This window comes from Struthio camelus, chromosome 1 (genome assembly GCF_040807025.1).
Source record: "Struthio camelus isolate bStrCam1 chromosome 1, bStrCam1.hap1, whole genome shotgun sequence".
In the NCBI taxonomy this organism is placed as follows: Eukaryota; Metazoa; Chordata; class Aves; order Struthioniformes; family Struthionidae; genus Struthio; species Struthio camelus.
Window position 1 is genome coordinate 119,191,927 of NC_090942.1, and position 11,526 is coordinate 119,203,452.

An 11,526-nucleotide genomic window follows, 5' to 3' on the forward strand; every position below is an offset into this window, starting at 1 on the left:
TAAATCTCAGTCGCCAAGAAATGACTAACAACAGCCACGATACTCTTTTGGTGCACGCTCTCCCACCACAAAACCATCCAGCAGGAGTAGCACTGACTGGACTGTCAAGTTTTATCTTCAGAGTCACGCTGGCATGGCAAATAACAGTGATACAAAAGCAAGTACCAGTTCCAGAGGGAAGTCATATTGACTTCACGTCAGTGAGAAATGGTACTATTTTGAAAGAAGAAAGAAAAGATTTCATAAGGCAAATATACCAAGTGCTGATTTCAAAACCGCTTGTTCTGAACATAAATGGGCTCCTGCAGAAGTCTAAGACAACTCAGTGTTCATTTCAGTGAAACAGTAAGTTGAACAAAACTGTATGCTTGTGAAAACATCATCGGTTTTGGCTCTCTGTTTCTTTAAGGTTCCTACAAGTATGGACTGAATAGAATGAGAAAAATAGAGTTTAATAATGCCTGCGAGAGGGTGGCAGAGCTCTGCTGACACTTGCTACTAGGAGTAGAAACCTGAACGGCTCAAACTCTGCTAACCCCTTGTGGCAGGAGTGGCTCATGGTAGACTAGAAACAGACACTAGCTTCTACTTGGAAGTGTAGTTAAGTGTTACATAGCCTGTATTCCACAGCCTCATGCATAAAGAGCGATTACCTTTAAGACACTACCAACAGTTATGGAAGAATACAAGTTGGCTCTAATTCTGCAAAGACTGGCCAAACTTTAAAATGAAAAATAGTCTACTTGCTAATTCAGAAGGACCTTTTTTTTCCCTTTTTTCTCTTTTTATTTGTGAATATCACCTAGTGTCCTGTATTGGTCAGAGTAGCTTATATTTTCAGAATTCCTCACAGGAAAACTGGAGGAGACAGAAAGTTCCCATTTTGACGTTTAAAATATATCCTCTTCTCAAAATAATTCTGAAAATAGATTTTAGAATTAAAAAGGGGTCATTTTAAAACACAAAGGGACAGAAAAAGTTTCAAACTGCCTGAAATTTCCCTGGGAGCATCTTCCAGGTCTCTCATTTTACAATAAGCTGCAACCCATACGGCTCTTTTGTTGCTTACAACATAATAAATCACCCAGTAAGTTCTATCCCACAAAATCACAGCATGCTGTACAGGGAGAGCTGCTGCACTTCCTTGTCGGCCTCTAGTTATTGATCTCTTTTGAATCTCTTGGACATCTTTCAGAAGGAGTAAGGAAAAAACACAGGTCTGTGGCCAGCCTTTCTTCTCCCAGTTAAGCAGCTTTGGATGCCCAGAGTCTTACCATGTGAGCTGCTATTCAGCTCATATCGCCTGCCGCATTTGCTTACTCATTCACTGCATTGCCAGTATTCAGCTGAATTTATTATTAAGATGTGCTGGAATACCTTGAGAATGAAAGATACTATGTATAATCAACATCTGTTCTGATCATACTGCACATTAATACTATAAATAGTAACATGGAATCCTCTTTGCAGGAGTTTGGGGGCTGTTATTCTTGCTTCATATCAAATTCTAGTTAGATATAATGTATGATTATTATGTAATTTGCTGTTTAAGTGATGCTATTAGATTGAAAGCCAAAACCTTGTCTGATACCAGGACCTCATGATGGAATCTGAGGATCTGAACCATCTCCCCCACATTTTGTGCCCTTTTTAGAATTCTGTTTTTATGTTTGGATGTGGCCAAAATGCCAGGAAGACAACTATATGCATGGTAACGATCTCGTTGGAAAGATAGATCTGGAAATTTTCTCAATTTCTTGGTCAAGTTTTGTGAAATTTTAGTTTTGTTGCATTAAAGTCATATTCATCCTTCAGACTTTAGCCAGACCTTAGCCAGTCTAAACTATCTTGCTAGTGAGTTCAGACCACAGACTTCGGGTAACATTCATTTTGGAAGGCTGTATTTTCCACATTTGTCTCCCACTACCCTTCTTCTAACATCATGCAGTACAAAATTCAACAATACATTGTAAAATATTGCAGCAGTAAAAACTCCAAATGAAAACTTAATAAATCAGACTTCACTAGTTCTTTCATAACCTACATGCAACACCTAATAACACAGAAATTGATAGGATGGTCTAAAAATAACCACACCAAATCAACATTCAAGCAAGTAGCCATGATCTTCAAAAAATCTTTCACTACAAGTGTGCCTTAGAAAAAAGCTGAAAAAAAAGGAGAAAAAATTTCCCTTTCTTATCCTTGTATCTTTCCATTTGCTCAAACATTTTCTTTCAAAATCACTTTCAAAACACTCCAAAGGAGGTAGTTTTGTGGTGTTATTTTTATTTTTTGCCTCTTCTCATGTTCTTCTGTGTTTGACCATTAGGCCTGCCTTAGTGCTGCCACTTCACAGATACCTTGCCTCAGTGACCTCTGAGCCACTGATCCTTCAGCGCTGTCATCGCAATGAAATAGTTCCAAATGCCTGAGAAGTTCTACCACCTCCAAAGACAGGCTCCATCCATCTGATGAACCTCTTTAAGAAGGCATAGTAGCTCAGATATGTCTCCTCACTCTTTCCATCTCAGACCAACTATCTTGGATACCTCCCACCCACCACTTCTGTGGTTTGTCCACTGACCTTTTTGACACTTTCTGCTGTTATTCCCTCATGTCCTTGCTGTTAAGTCACCCCTTTTTCCCCTCTACAGAATTCATTTCTGGGTCTCCCTGCCCAGGTATCTCAGCCTGGTCCTGACACTGCATCACAGCTGTGCTTGAAAGGAAAATCTCATGAGGCTTTCCTTAAATGAAATTTACACTTTCCTTTTTCTGTTTTTGCCATTGTTCTGGTCAGCAGAACTTGATCCGCACTCTGGGGGCATCATGGACCTCTTGGCACCTGTTCCCAGTGACCAGCCTGTCAGGAGAGGAGAGGACAGGGTAGGACAGGACAGGACAGGAAACGAGAGGAAGGAAACTGATCCTCCACTTGCCTGACTAGGAATAGGCAAGGAAGAAACCCCCAGGCATCTCTGCAGCCAGAGAAAACACGAATAGCCTTTATGCCTCTAAGGCTGCTGTTGCCCATGAAGAACAGCTTCCCTGGGACAGCCGTTCCTGAGATATGTGAAAAGGAGACATGATGAGGCAAGAAATTTTGTCTATACAGCAGAGCCGGTGAACATAAGTGATGGAGTACTGGGCTGCTGTTGCCAGGGGAGAGGAGAGAGTTGTTCAAGTGGAATTATTCCAGAGCACCCTAACGTGCCCTAAATTTTCCTTTTGCTTTTGCTGAAGTCAACAAAGATCTTTTTCACAATTTTTTTCTTCCTCTCTAACTATAAGTTACCAAACCACCCCTAAATTTCACAAGCGGTGATGTTAACTTAATTTTTGAACTTGAAAGGATTTAGATGCAAGTATTTTTACTGATGCATCATAGAAAGGTAAGTGTAAATTATTTCCCTAATGAAAATAGCACCATGATTACAGAAAATTTAAACATCACATTTTAAAAAGCAGGCTCTGTTTAGTTCAAGCGCTGTCTTCGCTTGTATTTCCAAACCCATAAATGATATTCTCCCCTTTCCAAACTCATTTCACTAAAAACGTTACAGAGAATCTCTTAACAAACCAACATTGATCCACTCCATTGAGCTGGTCTAACATTAATCTGCAAAACTGCTTTTCCCTGAGCGGTAGATACTTTCATCTATTGTACTATTTAACTAAAAGACATAAATAAATTGCAATCTCAGATGCAACCCACTGAAAACCTTTTTCCATCGAAGACCTATTGCACTTTTTTCTCCAATATAGGATACATTAGAGACTTTCTGAAAGAAAAAACTTTTTCTCTTTGTACATAGAACCTACTGGCACATCTTCTACTGAAGTAGGGACTTTTATCAAATTCTGCTTGGTCACATTAATAGAAATCTAGACAGTTCAACTACAGGGGGTGGAGTCAATGCGAGTTTCCAACATTTAAACAAGAGCAGCGATTCTACTCTATAAAACTCTTGAAAGTGAAGTTCTTTTCACATTTCCTTCTTACAGAGAAAACTTTTAGTAGCTAACGTGGAGGGGAGAAGAATTAATACTATTTTTTATTAAACTGCGTTAAGTGTCATACATACTATTTCCCCAGTGTATGTTCCTCCTTTCTGCCATTGAGTTAATACTAATCACGAGTAAGCTGATGGGCCAGATTAGTGACAGTTTCAAAGCTCTACCCCGTATTGTTAAAAGGTGTCCTGACTCACTTTTCTCCTTTCACATTTGTTTCAAAAGAGTGGTTTAAATGTCAAAAAGAGAATATCTCAATATACTATTGTAGTATCCCAGCACTGATGAAATCAAGTGGGACCTGAGGGAGAAAGGATATTATGACCCCACTATTTTCTGCCTTTTTCTTCTTGGATTGACAAGAGAAGGGGAATAAGTTCCCTGGGTCCTCCAGAAATATGTTTTTCCTACTCTGATGCAATCAGCAATACAGGGATGGAGAGGAGAGCTTCTCCTCGCCATCTGAAGGAGTCCCACAGGTCGTTCCTCTCCTAATACCCTGGGGCTTTCAGCAGCTTCCTGCCTCGGCAGCTCCTAGTGGTTATTGCAGACTTGTGGGGTGCAGAACTGCTCTGCTCCTTCCCACAGCCGGGCCCCTCGCCGGGCAGCCGAGGTCAGTCCTGACCCAGGCCAAAACGCCTCCTACTCACAGGGCAGCTGGCACAAGAGCCAGGACTACTAAGAGCAGCTCTGGCACTTAGTAGGCCTCTTTCGACTTGTCCAGAGACAGGAATCAGGACTTTGTAAAAGGTCTGCCACTGCTTAAAAATACTGTAAGCTACCTCTGACAATGAAAGTTTCATTTAAAATATTTAGGATTTACATTATGATAGCTACCATCAGCGTTTGTGTTGCACCTGATACAATTAAATTCACAGAGAGCTGCAGTTTTTGCTTCTCAAGCTCTGCATCCCAAGGATCACAGAAACTGTATCTGTTCTGGGGATATTTTATCTTTCACTTGGCATTTGTGTAATCTGTTTTATATATCCACAAATAATAAAATATGACTTGCTATCTGTCAAAACAATATGTGGGATTTTGACTGTGCAAATATAATTAGATTTATAGATACTTTTATATTGGTACATACATTTAAAAAGCTACTTAGAAGATTTTAATATGTGTATATTGCTTGTATGTGCATATTTATATGTAAAAGACATGTACATTTTTAATCCTCTAAGTTACTGGGTTTTATTTGTTTATATTTATTGTTTCTTTTGTGGCAATATACAGCGCTCCTGGCCCCAGTACGGGTTGAACGGTCTCAGGGCACAGATGCAGGTGGTGCTGGAAATGAAATGGGATGCATCACTGTGTCATCGCCCCACTTCTCAGAACTTCACAACAGGCGTTAGCACACTTTTGTCTCCTCTCTGTATGTGTGAGAGGAGTAGATTGAATACTGGATTGCTTCTCTTTCTTGCCCGTTTCCATCACTCTCCACTCCCTACTTCAGAGAGTTTTTATTAGAAAAAGCAGAGAGATGAGCAGCAAAGCAGGCCACGAACAAGGCAAATATGGAAAAGCAGTTTTCTATTTTTTTCTTCATGTTGATCGTGTTTAATTTTTATCATGGGCATAAGAGCTAAAGGGAATACGAGGGGAGTAAATTAGGATGTAAGCGTGAAGAGAAGGAAGTAGAAGGAAGCCTATTAAGAAGGAAGGAGGAAAGGGGGAAATGGGAGTCCTAGAAGGAAAGATGTTGGGAACTGCAAGTGGGGCTGGAATGGAAGCACCAATAAGTAGACCAAAATACTTGGCGTTCATATATTCAGAAACAGCATGCTCTTTTGACTGCAGCGCATGGACCAAAAAGTCTCTGAATTAAGAGCAGAGAGGTGACACAGAGCAGGGAGGGAAAGGAAGGATTTCTTTACTTGGGCTGTGAAAACGGGACTTTCATTAGTGATTCCCGTTTCTGCTTTCCACAGCCAATACTCTGTGGTGAAACACAAGGAGCCAGCCAGGCCTCTTTCTATGCTCTAATTACTGACAGCCTTATTATTATTGACAAATAACCCCTGCCCCTTGCTGAGCTTTCAGCAAGGCCAGGTCTCCACGCTGACATACTGCCTATAAACAGCAGAGCTGTAGCATCACTGTGCTGTGGGTAGACTTGCAGGAACTTTGTTTTTTGTACTCCTCCATGTTCAGGGAAGGCAGTATTTGTGTGCATCTACATTTGTACACGCAGGGAAGTACAACATTGGCATCATCCCGCCACCTCGGAAAAAAGCAGCAAATGCAATAAATCGGAGAGCAAGCAATAAGATTAAAATATGCATGCAAGTTAGAAACAAGACAGTTAGCAATCCTAACCTAAGTATCAAATCCAAAGGGAATGTACTATGCCTTTCAGGCTCATGCTTTACCCTACCCTTTGCCAGCTCTGCAGGGCCAAGGGATCGTGGCTGCCATGGCAGGTTGTGAGCGAAGGCACGATGCCGGTTGCGACAAAGTCTTGACCTACTTGTGGCTTTCAACAGGCAACAGAAGACGCTCAAAAGCCAGCAGAGGGTGAGGAATACGACGTCTACATGGCTGCAGTGAGTGGTCCTACAGGCATTGCAAAGTGCCCTTAGTGCATGTGAGCCAGCGCTGCTCGCAGCTTCCCCCTCGGCCCACAGCATGCCCAGGGGTGCAGATTCCTATAGGGAGGACTTGTCTTCAGGCAGCTCCATGCCAGTCTAATGTCCATCATCACTAACCGTGCTCTGGGCTGACCAATTTCTTAGTAGGATGTAAAATCTGGCACGGAGCCATGTGCCTAATACTTAGTATCCATGTGTGTGGTAAAGAGGTGCATGAGTTGGGCCATGTGTCTCCAAATGTCAGTATATTGTACAGTGTAGATATTTACCCCATTATTAGTGATAAGCTGAACAGTCAGTGTGTGGAGCTGGCTCTTCGCTGGTTCCCTCTCCCTCAACTAACATCACTTTGGTCTTGCTGGGATTGAGATTGACCATTTCATATCCAGCCACGTTCAGCTCCTGGGGGGCCAGCCCATTCTGTTGACTTTGGGGATTACATCAAGTCCTTTAATATTCTCCTGTTTGAAACAAGCCTGTAAAGTAATGCATTTCCTATAATTACTAAAGGAATTATACATGAAAACAATTCTAGTATTAAACGCAGTTGAGTTAAGGACAAATATTCTTTGGGAATCAGCCTGAAGTTCCTATGTGCAAAGAAATTTTGTTATCCTTAAACCTGTGCCTTAATGTGGTATTCTTTTATGGTTGTTTTAATAACCCTAAGCCAACACAAATTGCATTTCTGCAAGTAACTTAAATATATTTTTAAAGTGACTCTCCTCAGCCGTATTCAAATTCAACTGCTCTGTTGCATCCGTAAATCAATTTCTTGCACGTTTTGTTTTTTACTTCTCATACGGCTAATGATGCTGAAGACCTTGGTACTGGCATTATCATGTGTGTTCAAAACAGTCCACATATTCTCCATCCCCATCTTGGCTTTTATTTTATCCTAACTCTTGACTAATTCACGTTCTGTCCACTCTATTGTGTTGCTGCATGAGTGCTCTCTGCAACTAGATAATGACTATCCCATTATTTGACCCAGTAGAAACGTTTTACTGCCTTTTCTGTAGGAAACAAAAGAGGATAAGATATCTCAGCCCAAATCCCTCATTTCTCTGTGTGGTGTCAGAATATTAGGGCTGGCATCACCAGTCACTAAAATGCCTCTTTGGAGAAACCACTATATGTAACAAGACTCAGACAGGCTCTTAGCATATTTTTTTCCTCTCCAGCCACGACACTGATAGCTAACTATGTAAGCCAAAATCAGGGTCAGGAGAAGATGATCATATCTGAAACAGCACTGTTGCCATTGAGAAAGCCACTGCCAGCGTTTCTAGATGGATTTGTTGTGGTTCTTCATTAGCTTGAAGTAGAGGTAACTGAAACAATCTGATTCATACAGAGCAACTTCTATAGTGGTAATACCATGATACTTAGTGCAGTGGTTTTTAAGAAAGGATAAAATGCTTTCACAAGCCGAGAAATTGATCAGCATGGTTATTTTTCGCTTCTTTGGATTACTTAAGACTTCTTCCACTCTACTAATTCTTGATTCTTCCCTATTTATGTATCCTAAACACTACTGTGAATATGCTAATTTTCTTACCAGGATTAATGGAATTTTTTTCAGTGAATTCTGGATCTAGCTTTTTGACTAAGGAGGAAAGAAGAACGGAAAGCTATTTCACCACTATAAAAAAAAAATTGAAGAAAATTGCAGGGAGAGGTTCATTGTTCCATGCCTGTAAGTGGGTATGTTTGCAAGTCTCCCTGACTATCCGTATTGACAGTATTTAAAATTGAACATAGAACTTTAGGCAAGATAACTCAGTGTAATTCCATACATCCTTCATGGGCCTATGCCAGTTTATGTCGGTGAGGCACAGGCCATTTCAAGCTACAACCTTACTGCATTTTAAAATGGAGTGTACCTGGAGTTGCCTTAATGACAGCAAGGGAATATTAAATCCTACAAATTGATGGCGCTTTCCCATTTGATTTAAGACATTAGGGTTACAAGCCCAAACAACTTGAAATCCAGACATAATGACTTGAAATCAATCAGATTCTTATCTTAAACTGCAATACAATCCTAGGACCTGAAAATACTGCTTGTCTTACTGGAAGAGTGCCATTAAAAATACTGAGTTACTGTTATGTCCTTGTTACAGTGAAGAGAGTATTTTCTGGCTCCATAATATAACACTAAAGTTTAGCTAAAGTACCCATGGAGCAATAAAACAACCTGAGATTAATGCATCTTACACCAATATCAATGAAGTATTTGCCTTCATGGAGTTGGGATTGAATTGGTGACACTGGATTTCAAAAATCTCATTTTTCCTTGGATTAGATATAGTGCAGAAAGCATTCAGAGGCCAAAAATCTTTCCTTATTCCCTTATTGATATTTTTGGATCAGGAACTCCTCAGCTGGTGTTTATTAAAGTTGATTTCAACTTCAGTGGAGCTGGTTTTGTTCTGAGATTTTCTGATTAGCCCTCACATATCTACTGATATTACTTAAAGCTGCATTTGCTCCAGAGTTGGGATTTTGATTAGCTTTACTAATTTTCCAATAACCTTCCTGGACCATTTTAGTTTTACATATTTTACAAAAAAATTTTGATAAAAAAGTCAAAAAAAAAAAAAAGGAATGACAGGGTTAAGATATTTTAGCTAGCATGTCTCCAGGTGCCCTCTTCCGAAGATTACCTGGCATTTCTTGGAGTAGAAAAAGCTGCTTTGAGTGGGTTGGATCAGAGCGATGGAACAAGGCTGACCCTTCCACTTGTGGCCATCCCAGGAACCAAAGTATAGGACATCGTTGGTGCCTGAGACTACTGATGACCTTTCAGACCCAGAGTAATTTCCTCCACAAGAAAATATTTGCAAGTTCTCCAGTTCCTCTCACAAGCAAACCAGAGAAGGTGTCAGATCTTCATAATGAGGCTGGTTGCATCCTAGGTGCCCTTATCAGACATGAAAGTCAATTAGTTTTTTCTTTTCCTTATGCAGAATTTTCAGAGCTTTTAATCAAAACATTTCTTCAGAGAAATGTTAGTCCATATAATCAACTGAAAATGAAATATTTTAAGAACATATCACCTTCATTCCATTCATGTTCCTCTTGACCTTCAAAAACATATATTTTTATTTGCATGACTAATAAAGGTTTGAAATAAATTCAGTGATGTTAGTTCCACGTTCAAAACAGAGCAGCATCCCTGTCTGAAGTCAGATTAATAATGGGACAAGAGCTTTGTGCTCCAAAATCTTTTAGGTTTTTTAAAAATTTCCTCTGTGGAATAGCAAAATGAAGTATAAAATTGCTCAGCTTTGTACTTCCTTCAACATAAAAAGTGTGACATTTACTTTCATCTCATAAATGGTTTGTTTCCTGTTATTTTCTTGAGTATTAACATTAATTGATATTGGTTGGTTATTGCTCCCGATCCTGTAGGAAAGAAAAAAAAAAACATCGTGGAAAGTGTTTCTATTAAAATAATAAAATTAGAGTGATGCCTATTCCTGCACAAATGTCCTGTGTAAAATTTGACTTTTAGGGATCTCAGTTCCTCTAGCTGTGAATTGAAGCTGAGAAGTATAAGGAAGAGCAGTTCCCTGTCACAAAGGTACTCAAACACAAATTCAGAGACTTTGAGTGTGAATTTAAGAGATTTTTGCATACTTTTGAAGTGAAAACTAAACAAACAATTATGAAAACAGCTGCCAGGGTGGAACTGCAGGTCCATGAGCCCAGCAGCTGGTCTTTCACAGACAAGCTGCAGATCCATAGGGGAGGAATGCAGAAAGTGGCATAAGAAAGGAACGTGTCCCCTGATACCATCCTAGCTCTTTCTATCTGCGGCCCAGGGACTTCTCAGTGTAGCTGTGCAAGGTTCAGTGGAGTTGTGCTGATTTAATCCACCGTGAAGCCTAAAGTCTGTCATATTCCGTATATGTATGCTACTCGTACATGTTACACGTTTCACAGTGCAGCTACAGAGGCACGTCAAGGAGAGATTGAAGGGCTGTGATGTTTTCTAGAAAAAAACGGGGTGTGAAGAACATCTTGGTGCCATGGGGGAGTAGACTGTCTAAATATTGTTCATAACTTTAAAATGTTCTTTTAATACCTTAGTTCTGGAAAAAACATTGGAGATACATCTTTCATCCCCCTTCCCCTGCAAGCACATCAGAGGTTCACCTAAATTAACAGGCTTTCACTTCATTAAGGATGTGACAAAGAAGAAGTGTTATGCTTCAAGGTTCACCAGTCTCCAGGTTTTTTTCTTCAAATAAATGTAGCGTACTTCTAGCAAATCTCAGAATCTCTTCATTTGTGGTACGTGGTGAGGACAACTGATTTCGGTGGAACAATTTGAGAGTGAAGGGCACTTCCCATGGTGAGTAAGGCTTGGCCCCTTATAACCACATGAAAAGGAAGAAGAGACTGATTGACAAGGAAATAGGAAAAAAGCCATTAGTTAATATGCATAACAAAGAAATTCACTGTATGCAATACTGTAGAATGCACAAGATAAGTGGCAAACATTTGTATCCTTTAATCTTTTCTAATTATAGTGATTACAGATAAATTTTTTTCCAGACAGAGGTTGATGTTTAAAACTCATTGTAGCGTAGTGATCTTCTATTTTGAAATTGAGGAAAAGATAAAAATTACTGCTCAGATTCCTGGCTTGGCCTATCCCTTTTTAAATATATAATTTATTATACAATATCTATGACACATTTTGCCTTTATTTTTCAAATGGATTTCCATAACTTAACCAGGAATTCAGTGAACACTGAAGGTTCATTCCCTCATTTACAATGGTTCAGTGGTCATATTAATAGCTATATTGACTAATATTTTCCATAATAATCCTCTAAATTTAATTTCTTAGGACTTGACTAAATTTGAAAAGATGTCATGCCTGGTTTCTTCCTTCACA